General features: G+C 45.5%; 1 protein-coding gene across 2 annotated transcripts in view; it reads left to right on the top strand.

Moving 5' to 3' along the window:
* Positions 1-6,594: 6,594 nt before the first annotated feature.
* Positions 6,595-18,248, top strand: part of SGCG (sarcoglycan gamma) — a 929,299-nt gene continuing 917,645 nt past the window's right edge. The window contains exon 1 of one of the 2 annotated variants that reach the window (XM_086935198.1): positions 6,595-6,724. The gene's annotated coding sequence lies outside the window, so the exon portion shown is untranslated. The remainder of the gene's footprint in view (positions 6,725-18,248) is intronic. The other variant, XM_086935197.1, reaches the window with a different exon arrangement.

Below are 18,248 nucleotides of genomic sequence, written 5' to 3'. Positions count from 1 at the left end.
CCTTCACAAACTCCAGGGGGCTCTTGCCAAAGAAATGTCACAAAAGCAATTTTACTGCCCCTCCCAAAGGTAGCCACACAATAACTCTGAAGCACCTTCACAGATTTATGAGCCAGCCGATACCAACCAACATAACCACAATATGCCTCCCTGTATGTACCTATAATTTACAGCTGGCAAGCAATTATAATAAAAGTCAAGCCGCCTGGCTTTACATAAGGTGTCACTATGTCATAAACAGTAGAATATAAGCCTTTCAAGCACAACAAACATTCCACAATGCTACCACCAACATGAACCTATTTTGAATTTCAATATTAAGATTAAAGAATGATGCTCGAATTTTTCCAATGGGCAGATTCCTACAGTAACTCTCTTTAGAACAAGCACCTGATATTTGCTTAGTTATTAACACCTGTCCCCTATGGGTATATAATCCACTAGCCACACAAGACTTTCAAAACAAAGCTCATTTGGAACTATACAACACTCATCAGAAAGCATAACCTCATAACTCACGGAGGCTGATGCTCAGTTTTAACTGTCAAATATAGTATTTTTATGGAGTTGAGTAAATTGTAAAAAAATGTAATACGACATATCCTTTAGGCTTATGTTTCATTTTAATCGCATATGTCTTTTCTTGTTCATTGAATGTAATGTTACTCTCGAGAAATAGGTATGAATGCTTGCTCCCGAACCACTACAATGGAATTACTATAAAACTGGGAAGCACTCTGATACCCTAACGGGTCACGTTCCCGCTATGTAAAACACTATAAATAAATAAGTAAATTGAATAAATTAACAAGCACTGGTAAATTCTAAAGGTTTCGCCAATGTGATCAATAATTACTTTTTTTAGGTAAGTTTTAGCTTGGTGAGCAGTTGTGTAATATAAGTTACTGAAACTCCATAAAAGTGTTAGTACTTGTTTATTGAGAAAGCCAATATATTGTGCAGTAACTGATGGCAATATAATGAGGGAAGATTAGGTAAAGGGCAAAGAAAAAAAACAAAAAAACAAGCAGCAGCCAAGCACATTTGAAATGCGTGCAGCCACTGGGAGATTAGGTAAAGTGTGGATGACAAACCAAACAAGCACAATGCAAGCGCTGTGCAGGCAAAACCTAAGAAGCACAACCAATAGAAAAGGAGGAAATTTAAGTGGCAAGCACACCAACCAATGAAAAGTAAGGGCGGGATGTAAGTCCCTATTAATATTAAAGTATAGTGCAAGCGCTCTGCAGGTGAAACCTAAAAATTATGTTGCACCCAGTAACACACAAGAAATGTGCACTGTAGTTCACATCCAGAACTGTGGTAGACTCTGAATTATTATCAGCATTGCACAATGTATTTCATATTCTGATCAGCAGAGCATAACATGGTGCATAGAAGATCTGTACTGTTAAACTTGTTGAACCAGGTCATGTTGCAGCTCTCTGTGTAGCTTCAGGTACCTCACAGTTAGTTGCTAGCTACTGATCGCTGTCTCTGGAGCTTCAGACAGAGAAACACAACTCGTCACGCCATGAAGAAAGGGGAACATGGGAAATTGTTTCATAAACTTTTGATTCTGGAAGTTTCCTTTAGTCCTTGCAGTAATAATTCTGACCAATAAGTTAACCTCGGCTAAAAATTAAAGAATGGTCTGACGCAATCTGATCGCTATGTTCTCCGGCAAATAAAAAGGACCTGAAGTGTATAGGCGTCCCTTTCCAGCAGAGAATGGACACTCGCAGCAGGTTTGAGAATTTGCCTTGTATGCTTGTGTGCTCAAAGCACCACCAAGAGCACTCTGCTCTCTATAATTTGTGTACACATTTTATTTGTTGCCTCGAAAAAATATATTCTGCCTATACTGCATTACTTGAAGAAAATAAGAGCTAGACGGGCACTATTGGCATTACAGCAATTATCCTCTGCACAGACCTGTTTTCCTGGAACAAGATTTTTACTACTTGCCCTGAGATTAAGAAACAAGCATTTACAATGCAATGGTTTCACCTTTGGAAAAGTTAGAGCTATTGGCCTTGTAAATGACAAATGTTGTATTTTTGTGTTGGCTTTGAAAACAGATAAATAAATGGCATTGTCATTTACATTGCCATTAGCTTAATCTCTCGTAAATGTGAGACCTATTGTACCCTACGGACGAGCTCAGCAGACAGCAATTACTACCACACACACACACCCAGAGCCACACACACACACACACACACACCCAGAGCCACACACACACACAGAGCCACACCCACACACCCAGAGCCACACACACACACACACACAGAGCCACACACACACACACCCAGAGCCACACACACACACACACCCGGAAGCACATACACACACACCCAGAGCCACACACACACACCCAGAGCCACAAACACACACACACCCAGAGCCACACACACACACACCCAGAGCCACACACACACACACACCCAGAGTCACACACACCCACCCAGAGCCACACACACCCACCCAGAGCCACACACACCCACCCAGAGCCACACACACACTCAGGAGAGCAAGCACAGCGAGGGGGCAGGGAAGCAAGCACAGCGAGGGGGCAGGAAAGCAAGCACAGCCAGGTGGCAGGGAAGCAAGCACAGCCAGGAGGCAGGGGAGCAAGCACAGCCAGGGGAAGGGGAACCAGGGCGCGGGGGAGCAAGCACAGCCAGGGGGCAGGGAAGCAAGCACGGGCAGGGAAGCAAGCACACCCAGGGGGCAGGGAAGAAAGTACGGGCAGGAGGCAGGGGAGCAAGCACAGCCAGGGGGCATGGAAGCAAGCACAGCCAGGGTGCAGGGAAGCAAGCACAGCCATGGGGCAGGGGAGCAAGCACAGCCAGGGGCCGGGAAGCAAGCACAGCCAGGGTGCAGGGAAGCAAGCACAGCCAGGGGGCAGGGAAGCAAGCACAGCCAGGGGGCAGAGAAGCAAGCACAGCCAGGAGGCAGGATAGCAAGCACAGCGAGGGGGTAGGGAAGCAAGCACAGCCAGGGTGCAGGGAAGCAAGCACAGCCAGGGGGCAGGGAAGCAAGCACAGCCAGGAGGCAGGGAAGCAAGCACAGCCAGGGGGCAGGGAAACAAGCACAGCCATGTTTGCAGTGCTTAGCTATTCTGAACAAACCATTGGTATCCGGCCTGCCACTCAAACGAAAACAACTCCCAGAATACCTTCTATGAGCATTGGTACCCAGGAACCTGCACTAGCCTAACTGACTTGATAAAGTAACAGTGACCAAGTGGTCTCACTAGTGGTGTGACACCTTGAGCCAGTTCAGACCTTTTATACAATCGCACTTTTGACTCTGGGAATAGTGAGTCGTTGACTTAGGACGTTCTGAGAATGTGAGGTTTGCTGAAACCGAGGAATGAGCTTCTTGCGTCTGTTCCAGGTTCTCAACCTTATCTGGTTCGGCCGCCTCTGGCGCTTTGTGGTCACGCAGAATGCCAACAAACAAAGGCCTCTTACAGTAATTGCTGAGTGGCGAGTATAGGGTGTCGGCGCTGCAAGGGCACAGGACACAGGCTGTTGAAGTAAAAGTGCGGGGCAGGGACGGCGGAGCGCAGGGGGGCATGAACAACAGGGACCCGGGTCAGGAGCGTGTTATTGCTTCAGACAGTCTCCGCATCCTGGCCGGTGGACATTGTAAACCTAGACACAAGGGTTGTTTGAGGGGAGCCTGCCAGATTGACAATGTAAATGTGTAACACGCACACATCCCGAGAGAGCGGGCGGTCGGCGGTTGGGAGAGCGCTGGCTTGGGGTCGGTCGCACGGAGATTGAGTTTCGTCTGAATTAGATCAGATCTGTGGGAAACGGCACCTCCCAAATACACACTTTCGGGCAGCTGTGCTCCACTATTAAGGGCATCTCGCAGGAGCTAACTGCGAACTTAATTACTGTCTAACTCACCACAAGATGCGTGCCAGCATCTACCGTCTGCAGCTCCTGCGATTAAAAGGCTCCACCGGCCATAAACTATTTTAGGAGAGGGAGTTAGAACCCAAGGATGTCAGCAAGTTCCTATTCCTTTCTGTTTAAAGTGAGCCAAAGACTTTGAAGAGGTACAGAAAAGGGAGTTTGGTTTTTCGGAAGCACTTAAAGTGGCACTGGGGGGCTTGGTGGCGCTATGTAAACTAGCTAATGAAACCTCGTGTTTGACTCTATGCTGCTATCAGCAAAAAACAAGATTGCGGTACAGTTAGAGCATATAAATACATATAATGGATTAAACAGCTGAGTGCAGTAGATTTGCTTTTCAGCTTCGACCACTTCCATGGAGATCGATCCGCCCGCCCCAGCTCCTCGAAAAAATGGCGGCCGCATTGCCGAGAAAAAAAATTAATAAACAACCGCCCCACCGCCGCATGACGATCGCAAAGGGGCGGGATGAGTAAAAATCGCCGGAACGCCCACGAATCTGCTCCGGCAATGACGGACAGATCGCTCTTCCAATGGCTAGCCTCCATTTATGGAGCTAGCCAATGGAAGAGCAGGTGGGACAAAGCCCCCGTACTGTTCTGAAATAAGATTTCGCCTGCACGAAACGCTGCTGCGCAGCTGTTCGCCAGGCGAAACCTAAAAAATGTGGTTAATTCAGCCTCATGAATGGTACCTTTAAGTATTTCTCTCCTTGCTGTGTAAAGAGGGCTCTCGATATAGGGGCTGAGTATGATGTTGGACGGACCGCAACTGACTGATCATCGGTTGCGGCCCGGCCGTCATTTGCCCCTGCGCTCTGCCCGCCACATTTCGAGGTGGAGATACTTTGGAACTTCAGTAATGCTCATGATCCCGGTGCAGCCAGCCTAGGCTCCACCGTCGAGATTATGATCTCATTTTCCAACATCCTTTCCATGACGGCATTTCCAGCATGGAAAGGCTGTCAGAAAGACTTTGGGGGCCCCTAGCAGTGCCCTCTGGCCCTCCACTATGGGGCTAATGCGGTGCAGGGATGTTTCAAAGTATCCATTTTACAATGGCCGCTTGTGCTGCCCGCCTTTTCCGCCCATTGCACAAGCTGCCATTAATAAATGGATGTTTCTGACCGCCCATATGGTGGTCACATCCTAATACTGAGGTCGAAACCTCCAAGTGAAGATCAGGCGGTTCCAAATTACTATGTCCACCTGACATCGTAATGAGCCCCTTTGTGTTTTTAAGTTGTCAAGTCTTTACTGTCTGTATTGTTATAAATCTTAGAGATAGTTTTCATATTATATGGATTTCGTTTTTTTATTTTAATTACAACTTTATGCTTTAGATAGGTACAACATTGATTATGTTTGCACTTTTTTTTTAGCATCAGGTTGCATTGATCGGTCACTGATAATCTTGTTCACAAGCGTTATGTTTTAATATAATCTTCCCATGGCATCATCAACCTAGTCTGTTGTGCACATATTTAAACTTTTTATGACTGTTTTATATGTTATGTTCCTGACTATATATATTTGTACTAGACTGTGATAGTTAAATAATTGTAATGCACCTGTGTTTTTGTTGTGCTTTTATGGCTATTCCCTGGCCAAATAAAGATATTTGACTGACTGACGGGCCTATGTGATGTCTTGTATTGGGTTAAGGTACTGCAGTCGGCTACATAAAAAACATTCACCTCAAGCAAGGTACAGCAGAGTGCACTGGGGAAATTTTGATTGCAGCTTTTGAAGGGCATGAACAGCCTAAGGTGCTACAGCCTGCAATGGAAAGTCCAGATTGCAACTTTTGAACGGCAGGAAAATGACTGCCAATGCTTCCTTAGAAAAATGTGAGCTATTGTCTTTGCCAATGCTTGTTTCCATTTAGTTTGAAAACACTAAAATAGCTAATATTTCTCCTTTCTGGGCCTATGTAAGATGTCTCTCTAAGGTTTTTCTGGGCACTGTTTATTCTGAAACCTCTTTCAGTGCTGTGCGTTTTCTACTTCATCTCCCTCTTTTGATATTTGGTGCCTGTCTTTATCTGAGTCTCATGGAGTTTCAGTACACATTACTTACAAGTTAACCATTGGACTGCAGTGGCTGTCTTCACGACACTATCCAAATGTCCATTTGGCAAATTAACACATATTTCCAATTCCATATCCCAATCTTTTTTGGGTTCCGGAGTAGCGTGCTACTCTCCAAAAAGCGCTTTGACGCCCCTTTAGGGGTAGTAAACGCTATATAAATACAATTACAATTTCTAAGTGCAACGGTTTCTTAATCTGATACATTTTATTTTGTCCAGTCACTTACATGCTGTATAGACTGTACAGGCTTTGAGTATATCACACGGGACTTTAAACTTTTCGCTTTCTATTTATTGCACATGTCAGAGTAGTTGCGTTTTGAGGGTGTGGTAAAGTGAATCAAAAGTGAATATGCAATTAAAAAACACTTTAAATGAAAAAATTACGATTTCTACCTGAGCGGGGGCTGTGTGCTACGTAACAGTTATTTGAGCATTGGTTCCTCGGGGTGTCATGCATGGAGCGGCGGAGCAGGCTGTTTAGTCACTGAGTAAAATTAGCTTTGTCCGTGCAGCCAGTGGGCTGGAATGCAAGACGTCGCCAAACATGTGAACACATTTTCTTCCAATGATTGTTCCCGGGCCAGGCTCGAAATATCTCCCACTCCTGGTTTGAAAGTGGCGGACAAGTCACCTACTATCGCCGCGCCTCAGCTCGGAGGACACGTTTTTACCGCCCGGATTTCTGACAGAAAACAGAGGTACGTGGTAAACAAATATCTTTTCGCCAAGTTTTGCTTCGTCAGTGACAGCGAACAGCTGTTGAACTGCAGACTGCTCACTGCGTTCTTTTCCTACGTCTGAAATCTCTGGTTGCGTTTAAGATTATTTCCATCTGGTACCGGTTGTTTGCACTTCTGTTGAAGGTCCGTCTGTGGTTTCCCGTGGAGAGACGGCCGTCCACGTGTATCACATTTCTCCAGCAAAATGCCTGTTACGTTTGGGTTTTATAGACTATTGTAGTTTGTTACATCTTTTCGTGGGGTGAAAAAATTATCTTTGTGCAGAATGCATAATTTGAGATTACATTTTGCAAACATATGTATGCGACATTAGTTTTACGGTTGTTATAATTCAATTTTTTATAGCAAATAAAAAGCATCCGACGTCCAGCGCAATGAGCCGTCAAAGCACTACCCTTACTCTTTCTTAAATTGAGAGTGTTGTTATGAAGAAGAGGTTCAAGAATTGGGGCACATAATATATGCCGGATTTGACTGTATTCCGCCTCTACTGTATGTACTCTAGCGTGTTGTAAATACTATCCAGAGAATGCTGTATTTTTTTGACATGCATATATAGATACAAAGAAGTCTCTCAAGTGACATTTCTCTGTTGAACTGTTTCAGCCCTTTGCCACACTGACATTGTCTGATAACCCCACAACTTTCACTAGAACTTACTTCTAGCTGGAATAAGAAATTTCAAGGCCCTTCTACTGTTCTCAATACACAAACTACGACGTGCAGAAAGAAAGGTGAAAGTCTCAAGTCTGTTAACTGAGTACGAGTCTGGGGGGGGGGGGGGGGGGGGGGGGGGGGGTCTGCTTCACAGTTTAGAACCAGGGAAGTGCCGAAAGGAGCACGCGATATAAACACTGGTCTTGAAAGGCTGCTCGCAGGATGGGCATTTCGAGGCAACATTGGTACGGTTGCATTTGCTATCTGTGGTGCACACTGCATGGTGACTTTCTTAGGGCGACTATTGTGACCTATATAGTGCAGTGTATGAATGCACATTTAACTCGAAAGGCGCTCCACTTTAGAATCCCCAATGATAATATAAATGCTGAAAACACAGTATTACACAAATGCCTACACCACGTTAATACAAACAAGTGGTTAGGGAAGTTTGAATGCTACGGACATTTTCTGTTTAAAATTTTAGGTGATTTCTAGTGGCCACATAGCATAGTTTACATTTGAGACCTGGTTTGCCCTAGACATGGCATTGGTTGTTACTTTGTGATTTAGTGGGTGGGAAGTGAGAAACCTCAGTATATAAAGGTAGTTTTAGGCCTCTATTTGTTCATATTCTCCTGTTTGTATTCAACTGTATGAATGTCCGTCTAAATCTTGGCACTTCAAGATGTAAGGAAACCTATGTAGGACAGTTAGCAAATTATGGATAAGAATAGATGTAATAAATGTAATGTAAAAATTTGAAAGTGTATTTGAAAATGTTAGAGTTTCTGCTCCTGCCTGCCTTCTACTCAATCACTTTTAGAAAGATATTGCTTCCAGCGTAGCCGGACATATTGTTTGTTATGCTGCTCCTTCTAGCATGCTTGCTGTTTCTCAAGACCTGTCTGCTCTTTGTGTCATAATCCTGCTCTTTGCAGTACCTCGACTCTGGCTTTTCATGTTGCTCAAAGCCCCTGAATAAGGAAATACTCACTGAATGAATGAAGAAGGGAGATCCTCACTGAATGTCTTATGTTGTCTCTTTATTATGCCTCACAAGAGCTTCATTAAATGATGCACGTTGGATGTTGTTTATTTACTGTTCGTTCCCAGTGACAATGACAATGACAATACTTTATTTGAGTGATTGATAAAAATCAATACAAAAGGAGAGCAATTAAAAACATATTTAAAATTGAATAAAATAATGTATGTGTAGGAAGCATGTGCAACATGGGACCTTCCACCGGTTAAAAGTCAAGTTATACCACGATCGTTCCCAGTGGTTATACTCAGTTTCAAACAATGGACAGTCTGTGGTGCAGGCATACCATATGTAGCACAGGCGAATACATACCTAGGCCTATGTCCAATATTTGACAAAGATTGTACTCGTGGTCACATCTGAAAATAAATATGTATGTATACTGTATTCCATTCAGCTGAAATCAAAGATCTTGTTACTGGCTGTCTATTACTGTACTCACACTTTGTAAGCCATAACAGTTGTCTTGACCATATGTTGAGCTACTTTGAGACCGGTGAGTGGTGTTTCGGCTGCAAGTCTGTGATCTAACTCTGAGAACCCATTGATCACAACAGCTCATCTCTGTCTTCACTTCCAATGCATTTTAAAACATTCCTGTGATGTCTCCACACCCACTATTTGCCGCGTCATGTCTATTTGATAGAGCTTGGAATGTAAGTCTCAAATATACAGGGCCAACTGTCCCATTTCTCCAAAGGTTTTGAGGAATCGTCATTTGGAAAGAATGGATATGACTGAATCCCTAACTAGAGAAAAAGATTTTCCAGCTCAGTCTCAGGAGAAACTCAGAAGCCTGATAAGCAACACTTTTTACCTCAGAGTTCAGATGTAATGGAAGATCCACAAACCAGTGTGTGAAGTGGCAAGCACAGTGAAGAATCAGTGCGCAGAATTTTCTCCTGCACCGGATTCATATGGTGGAAGATAAGTGCCTTTGTGGATTCATTGTTCAAGTTGACACTTCATTCACATGTCAAAGGATTTTCCATTACATCTCATCTCTAAATCAGGCCATTACCCTTCCTACGATGGGTGGTAGATCCTTCTCCTACCTGGCAGCTAAGACCTGGAGCTCACTTCCCACTCACCTCCGCCTTACTCAGAACCACCTAGCATTCAGAAAGCAACTCAAAACTTGGATATTCGACAAATAATTCCCCACCCTTTTTCAAGCGCCTTGAGACCCTATGGGTATGTAGCGCGCTATATAAATCTCTTGACTTGACTTGACATACTGGTTGCTTTATAAACAAAGTCTAAAGAGAATTTGTATTTCTGCCTTTTATCCTCCCAGATATTCTGTGTATCATCTCAGACACATTGGTCTGCTGTACACTGCATCTACTATGGCATAATTTCCTATTCCATTTTTTCAAACTATGAACACATTGTAATAGTAATACTAATAGTTTCAGATTTTTAACTTTATATGTTCTGTTTGGTTGCCAATTGTTTATACTAGAGCGTGTGCACAAAATATACACATAGTGCTCATTTACAATGATTTTCATGTGTTAGACCTGGCATCTTTTTGGGGTGGTCTTTCCTGATGTTTTTGCCTACTGACATCATGTTTGGGCCTTGTTTTGATAGCCTGAGGACTTTCAGTGCATTTGACACTGCCATTCAGTGCCAAAGCGCTGTGCTTGTCATATACATACTGGTGATTGGTGTATACACGATTGGATGATTCAAGTTAGCTGTAAGATCCTTGTCTAGGGGTAAGACATATATCCAGGGCATGTACCTTGAGTGTTCCTCCGTGGGCCTGCAGCACTGGTTGTGCCATCCACAGAGGTAGCTTATCGATAGTGCCACAGGTTTGCCCTGGTGGGGCCTGTGTGCACAGATTACTGTTACTCAGCTTGGCATTTAAAAAGCTATGTGCCAAGGTTCTGCATGCATATTGCTATATCAACGTTCTCCCTGGGGACAGTATGTGGTGTTGGGAAGAGGAAGGGCATGTGCACGTGTGCTTAACATGCAAGGGTTGTCAATGGCACCAGATAGTGTGTTCTGTACGACAAGGCCTGCTTCTCGCATTGGATTAGCCTGGGGAAAGGTAGGGAAAGGCTATTAAGCAGTATTTTCCATGTGCAGAATAATAGAAGTGTAGTGTTTAAAATCTATGAGTTCGTAGTGGTGTTTTCTCTCCGGTAGTGGGAGTGGACCGACATTAAGGGGGTCATTAGGATGGTGGGCGGACCTTGTCCGCCCGCCATCCTATCGTGATATAGGAACACCCGCCATAAGGGCGGGGGTCCCGTGGGGGCCATTAGGATGCAACTGCCACAGTGGCGGGCGCATCCTACTTCCTGACATTGTGGCAGGCGGCGCACTTAGCACCGCCTGCCACAATGCCAGGAAGGCATGGCGTGCACTTCCATGCACAACATGGCATGCACCGCGGGTGCTTGCCATGTTGTGCATGATCGCATCTTCAAAGGCCATTGTGGATATAATAACTGGGGCTGCGGCCTCAGAAGTTAGAGGCGCTTTTGGATTTTGAACTAAACTTTGCTTGTTTGAGGCTGGGACATCGACAAAAGGAATTATTAGGGCAGGAGGGACAGCAACTGGATAATCTGCAGATTTGTGATGGCCTGGAGCTTCTCGTGCTCCAGGAAGGTGGATTTTGCCTAGACATTGCTGGCCTGCAGCTAAGTGCAAACTGTTGTGGCCTGGGTCCCTAAATATTCTCCAAGGGCAGGTTAGCTGGCCTCCTGTCAACGAGATCCCAGGGACACAAAGGAACTCTCAGTTTCCATAAGCCTGAAAGGACTGTGCAGGGTGCAGTGAAAACGTGTGGAAGGGATTGTCGGTTGGGACAAGGACAGTCCTGACTGTACAGAGGAGTGTGCGTGTAAAGATAAGCAGCCCACCTGAGGTGCCAGGACATGATGAGTTAGAGGAGTGCGAGGAAAGCTTGGTACCTGTGCTTGCAAATAGGAGAACTGTTCTAGCTTGCTCTCTGGAGTGTGTGGTGCTTGAGGGGTGTTGAGAGACCTGAGCTGGGAACTGAGACTGTCTTCGACTTCCAGATCTGAAGGATGATAGAACCTGACATCATGGTCTCCCTCCGAGGTCACTGGCTTCCTCTCCCTGGACCCACGACACCAGGTACTTTCTTGTGGAGAACATTGTGACTGGGCCCAAGGGGTTTCATTGTGACTTGTGGGCACCTATGGCTGGCTGTCGGAAGGTATGGCAGCTCGCACCTCCGCTTGAGGGGAAACATTTCTCCAGACTTGGAAGTGCACCAGCTTCTTGGGTCACAACATTTTGTCTACGTGGGGTAGTGATCCAGCACTAGTGCAGATGCCGCTGGGCACTTGGAGGTCTAATCCGGATGGGTGAAACTAAGTAACTATTTCTCTCCATTTTAGGTGGTTCCAACAATCTAATCAACATGGCTTCAGCAGGTGCTGTGTGTATCGTTGGCTGGTGTAGTTGAGTGACTGAGGGTCTTGGTCACAAGGCATAGTCAAAAACCTGTGATTGATTAACCATTGCAACTGTTGGGGATTGCGATATCATGGAATGTTGTGTTGGATCAATACCTCTGATTAGGGCATGTGTGCTCATGCCATTTTGCTGCTAATGGGAAAGTTTGATAATGCATATAACTGTAAAGTGTATATACAATGTGTATTTCGTTTTCATTTCATTGTGTGCGTAATAGAAAGACCTATGTTTCATGCATACGCAGAGTGTAGCGAGGGTCGTGTTGTGCCAATACTTTACAATTTGGACCTGAGGATAAGCCTGACTACTTGGTGCCAAGCTACCTTAGGGTGAGCACAGGTTATCGGGCACGTGTATCGTACTTATCCTGTTTAGGACAGTGGATTCGGACTGGATTCAATACATCCCAGCCAGCCGGAAACTGCTGGGTTTAACACCATGGGTATCATACACAGCCTGGGTGAAGGACAATGTCCATGTGCAACAATATTAAAACAGTGCAGATGTGACTCTTCAAATAGCATGTAGCCTGTCAAGAGCATTGTGAGAAGTTGGCCTGATATATAATGTTCACTATTCTAGTGAGCACTTTGTATCAGTCCAAACAACCCTTATTGATGATTGGTTGTAAGTCAACCTTATAGACCAGCTATCCTAGTAGCATGGATATGAGCAGTCTTCGGGCTAAACTCTAGAGGGCGTGTTAAGCCAGCTGTTATACCATCACATATACCCCTTGAACACCAAGTGAAAGGACACCACACAAGTGTTATGAAATTAAACAGTGTATTTATTTAGATCACAACAGCCCTGTACTCTTTATGAGGACAGGGTACTAAGCACACAACAAAACTCTTTCGAAAATACTTTAAGTTGCACAATTTACACAAATGCCCGAGGGGCACGAAAAACCATATACTCTAAAAGTGGAATGCGAAATTACTAGCAGGTAAGTACTGGACTAATAGGCTTTGGAATCGCTAGGACTTGACTACTGAACCTTCAGATTACTAGCAGGAGGCCTAGGGGACTCGGGTGCAGAGTGTGCACTCTCACGCGGGATGCGGGACAAAGTCTATGGATGCTAGAATTTACAAAGTTAGTGTTCTCGGGCGAACCCGACTAGTTAGGCTGAAAACGAAAAAGGATATGGACCCTTGGATAGTGAGGCTATGCTGGGGCACCGAAATGCCGAAGTTACCTAGCCCAAGGGCTGCGGCTGCATAGGTCTGGAAAGACGTCGGGAATCCTCGTTGCAGCCTATGGAGCCTGAAAGAAGAAGTTGCTGGCAGGCGACCAGTGAAGATTGTTCGGTGGATCCAAGCCTGGATCGAAGATGGAAGACACCTGTAAGCAGAGGGGACCAAGTTCTGAATCACTAGCCAGTGATTAGATGGGCACCAGGATGGCACCGGCTGAAGTCACCTCGACCAGGTGAGTGGGCGACGCTGGGCTCTGCAGTCTCACGGACCAGGAGGCGTTGTCGGCGACCAGGATGGAGGTGCGAGCTGTCCCACGATGGTTGCTGCTGTTGACGTTGCTGGACCCAGGATTGGGGCAACACGTCTTGGCAAATTCAAGCCCACGCGGTGGACTCAAAATGGCGTCTGGAGTGGACCAGGGGGGTCCGGGGTGCTCCTCTTTTGGAAGGGAGCAAGGGCCAGTCTGGGGCAACCAGACCAGCTGTGATGATGTCGTCGGTCGTCGTCGGGAAGGCCACAAGCCAGCGGGCTAGTAGCCAGTCAACGCGGTGAGCAGCAAAAAGCAGAAGGGCCCCACGCAGATCTGGTGGATGCTGGAGGGCTGAACTTTGGTGCTGCAGCTGCTCAGGGTTGGGGCTTCTCGGACCCCAAAGCACTCACTCGAGGATCCCTCGGTGGTCGTGCTGGATAGAAGTCGTGCAGTTCTGATGATGGCCAGTCCCTCGAGGTCTCGTCGCACCCACGGATCTCAGCTGAGCTGTAGACGTAGGTAGAGGTCAGAGGTGCCAGGGAAGCCAGGTCTCGTTGTGCTGGTCAGTCGGATTCCGGAGGAAGGACGTGCAGCAAACCGCAGTGTTCTTGGATGGTACCTGCGGGTGCAGGGTGACTACTCCTTAGTCACAAGGGAGAAATCTTGAGAAGAAGTCGAGAGTTCCTTTCGTAGTAAGTAGTTTCAGGATTCAAAGATGATCTACTTTGGAAGGTTCCCCGCTCCTGCCTTTATCCTAAAGAAAGGGGTGGGTACGCAACTAGGTCCTTCCCTAGGGGTGGGACCAGGAAGGGGGGTGGTTACACCCCTCTCCCATGCCGGACTTTCCCCAGCTCAGGGGCTGGTGTGCCCCTGGAACTGGTTCTAGCCGGCAGATGCATAGTGAGCACCAGGGTGCCACTTGCAGTCACCTTCCTCTAAAGCCCTGCCTACCCAGGATACACAAAACCCTGTCTGGGATGGTGCTAGCACCGCCCCTGACAGGAAACCCTTTGTCCAAGCTCCCCTCGCTGGAAGGACTCCCAGCTGCAGGGGGTCAGACTTGTGTCTGTGGTGGCAGCATCCATTTTGTGATGCTGAGGCTTGAGTTAACTTTAACCGGGGTTCACAGTTACATACATGTCGTGTCCCTCTAGAAGGGTGGAATGCTAACCCCGTCGCCAGAATTGGCGAGGGGTTAGTATTCCAATTCGTATGACACCTTACTCGACATGTTTTGATAAAGCGATACCAAAGATAGCATATAACCGCAAGGATTATAATGCACTTAAGAGTACATGGTATGCGTTATCATGGAACAGCTATTAGGACTTTGTTCCGCAAGCTGCAAACGGGCTCAGCTCATGCCAGAGCACCATCTCACACGATTCCAAGCACTCTGCCTTCAGGATTGTCAAGGCCTGCCATAGGAGTGACTGATAGGAATCTGTGTGTCCATTTTAGGGTTAGATATAGGCATACTATATCTAAAGCAAAGGGTGATTACACCACCTTGCCCCAGCTGTCGTGCAGCCAGTTGTGTCAGATTTGGATGGCCAGCCAGGGGTGGCATAATACATGCTGCAGCCCCTGGTAGGCCCTGGGTACACCTATGCCCTGAGTTACGGTGTCTGATAAGGTGGCCCAGTACCAATTGGTAAATGCACCTAAGGTACACGTGTCAATTTAGTGAGAGAACAGCAAGGCTGTGGGTCTGATTAGCAGGCCCACAGCCAGAGAAGTCGTAAACCAGTGAAGCAAAAAGCAAAAATCTGGGGTGATCATAGGATTGCAGACCCTACTCTCCTACAAGCATGGTCAAGGTGCCAATGGACATATGATAAAAACAGATGTTGGGACTATGTTGATGCATTTTCCTGTCACAAACACATTCTTACAGTGATGGCACCCCAGCAAAATACACAATGCACAAAATTATGATCCAGCTCTTTATCTAGCATCTTTGAGCGTAGTGCACTTGTAAGAAAACAGGATGTGACATGTGAAGCCCCCAGTTTCCTTTGCTTTTGAAACCCTGGTTTTTGAACCTCTGCTGTGAATACGCCTTCTAAAATATGTCTCTTTAACTATAAAACTCTGATTAAAATTGATTTGAGCTGAACAGTTAGTACCAATATTCTAAAATATGGTCACTTTCTGTGTTCTTCTGAGGTAAAGGGCTTTCAGGAGGTTGTGTCACTTGTGTGGGACAAGTATTCAGAAGCATATTCACACATGTGGGGGCTTGGCGAAGGAGTACCTGTCTAACTCAGTCTGAAATCTGCACACAAGTAGCTCTTTGCATAGATGAAACCCAAGCTAAATTGGTTGTTACCTGAATTCAATAGGAAAGATAAACAAATATAAATAAGAAATGGCCCAAGTGTTCCAAATGTAAATCTATAGTACTTAAATTGTTTAGTACTTTGTAAATAAGCGTCCCTTAAATGTAATTTTTGGTTGGCATAAGCTGCAAGGATCTCCTTATACATCAATTATTGGGTCACTAACATATACAATGTGTCCATTTCACTCTTTAAGCTTTCTTTCATGTATTAATAAGTAATGCACTTTTCTCTTAGCCAGCCTATGTGTGATCCATGTTTTGAGGTCACCTCCTCCATAGCACAGCTGGCATATCAAGACACGCTGAGAAAAATTGATCCTTCTTGAACGGGCTTAGACTTCTCTTGACAGATTTAGGCAGAGGATGAACTCTCCATAGCTGTTAGTAGCACCTCCCTGTAAAGTACCCTTCAAGAAGTTCCCACATTAATCAAAGGAAGACCTCTGGCTCCAGTCACCAGAGGAGATTTGCTTGAAGTCTTGGAAAGAACAAAGGAGGGTTGGGTGTGAACAGCTTCAGCTCAGGAAAGTGGTATTCTGTGATTCTAGAGGGGCCTAATATTTTTAATTTTTCCCAGAATACTGAGAAAGGCATGAGACACCAACGAGCTGTCAATTAGAGGTGGAGAAATGTTGTGGTATCACTGAATTGGATTGGTGACCCCCAATGCTCTAGTTCTTCCCACCACCACTTTTGATCCCTTCCATGGGGGCAAACAACTAAACAGAATCAGAGAAGAAAGAATATGGAGTGCTCCACCCTGTGCTTGTATTCATGAAAACTGTGGACCACTGTTCTCTTCTCAGGGTCAAAGGCATTAGCTACCTGATTCCTTCTGAAGACCAGCGGAAGGTGGACTTGTTGGGGACCTTGAAGGAAGTGGGTCCACTGGTCTGCGGTTGGACTGGTCTTCCTATGATGCCGTGAGGATTGGGCACCATGACCCTTGCTTAATACACAACACCTTGCATCTGGTGAGCGCATGTAGAGAAGGTGATCTGCCATGCAAGGTCTGTCTGGAGAACCCCATGTATAGAATCCCTCAAAACTGGACAGGATGGCGCGTCCAGGAACCTTCATTCAATCTGCTGCTATGGAGAAGACAGACTCGTGCCAGAGGCTGTAGAAAGGCAGCCAGAAATTCTAGCCATGAATAAATTCTAGAGGTCAGGAGACTCCTGAAGCTGGCCTTTGGCTGGTTGTATGCCACAACCAGAATACACTTCTCAAACATCCATAGAAATTGAGCCAGTGGGGATCAAGATATCTTAAACCATAGTAATGACCTAGCTGAGGGTGTCCTTCAGCAGGGGCCACTTGTAGGGGTGAAGATATCCCATACATTATATGTAAAATCCCGCTGGGGAGTCCATGACTAATTGAGTCCTTCCAAGTGGACAGGAGTCCTCCTGCATTAATTTCAAGATATCGCAGAATCCAGACTTCCCCATGTCACTAGGAAGATGTTGGCTCCTGGGATGGAAGCTCTTGAGCATCATGAGAGAATCTGAAACACAGAGTAGTGAGTAAAGAATTGTTTGTACAAAGTTACCATACAACAGAAATTATTTTGGAAGGAAGTAATTGTAGTGCGAATTAAAAAACATTACATAGGTTCATTGTAATTACAGTCATAATAATAAATGTATCACATTCTTATACACATATTTATATAATCCTTAAAAATTCATACCGACCCTTAAGTTGCCAAGTTGCCAACATGTATTACGAGGAGTGAAAAACAGTTTCTTTGGGGAAAACAAACTTCAGAAGGAATATTAGAGCAGTACAAGCCAGAGGAACTCAAAAACATGTGATATTAAATGACTATCCTGGTTTGACGTTTTTTTCCTCAAAATCCAATAAGCAACCTTGTTGGCATGTATGGTATTGCACTACACTGCTTAAATATTTGAAGCAGGGTTAAGACTGATTGGCATATGGTTGTGTCCATACTGGAAAGGCATGGTGAGCAAAAAGACTTGGGCCCATATCTATGTACTAGCGATAAACGTTTGACATTGTTCAGCATTCTGTCCATCAATCGTTCTTTCTGTACTTGTCACCGCAAGTGGGACTGGTATGCCCAGACTTGGGTCCCGTGCTCACCATTTCACTGGAGTCAAGCTAGCCTGGCTGTTGAAGGGTGATACCCTGAAACCGGTCCCAGCATGCTTGTTTCTGGTCTACGGAGGACCTTGCTTGGCAGTTCAGGCTGGACTGTTGCCATGAGGTGCAGAGTCAAGACTGATTTGCATATAGCTGGATCCGAACTGGAAAGGCACTGTGATCAAAAACACTATGGATTCAGGCCCAGATCTCTGTACTGGGGCGATTGTTTGACATTGTTTAGCAGTCAATCCATCAATTGTTCTTTTTGCTCCTGAGGTGAAATACATCAGTTAACACAACAGTGGCCAGGACCTACTTATTGCTTTTTGTGCACTAACCAGTCTCCTCGTGGCAAAAGATTATGCAAGACTGCTTAGCTTGAATTTTTGTGAATTTTTTAT

The sequence above is a fragment of the Lissotriton vulgaris genome, chromosome 8 (assembly GCF_964263255.1).
Source record: "Lissotriton vulgaris chromosome 8, aLisVul1.2, whole genome shotgun sequence".
Taxonomy (NCBI): Eukaryota; Metazoa; Chordata; class Amphibia; order Caudata; family Salamandridae; genus Lissotriton; species Lissotriton vulgaris.
The sequence above is the reverse complement of the archived record's forward strand: the minus strand, read 5'-3'. Positions and strand labels throughout refer to the sequence as shown.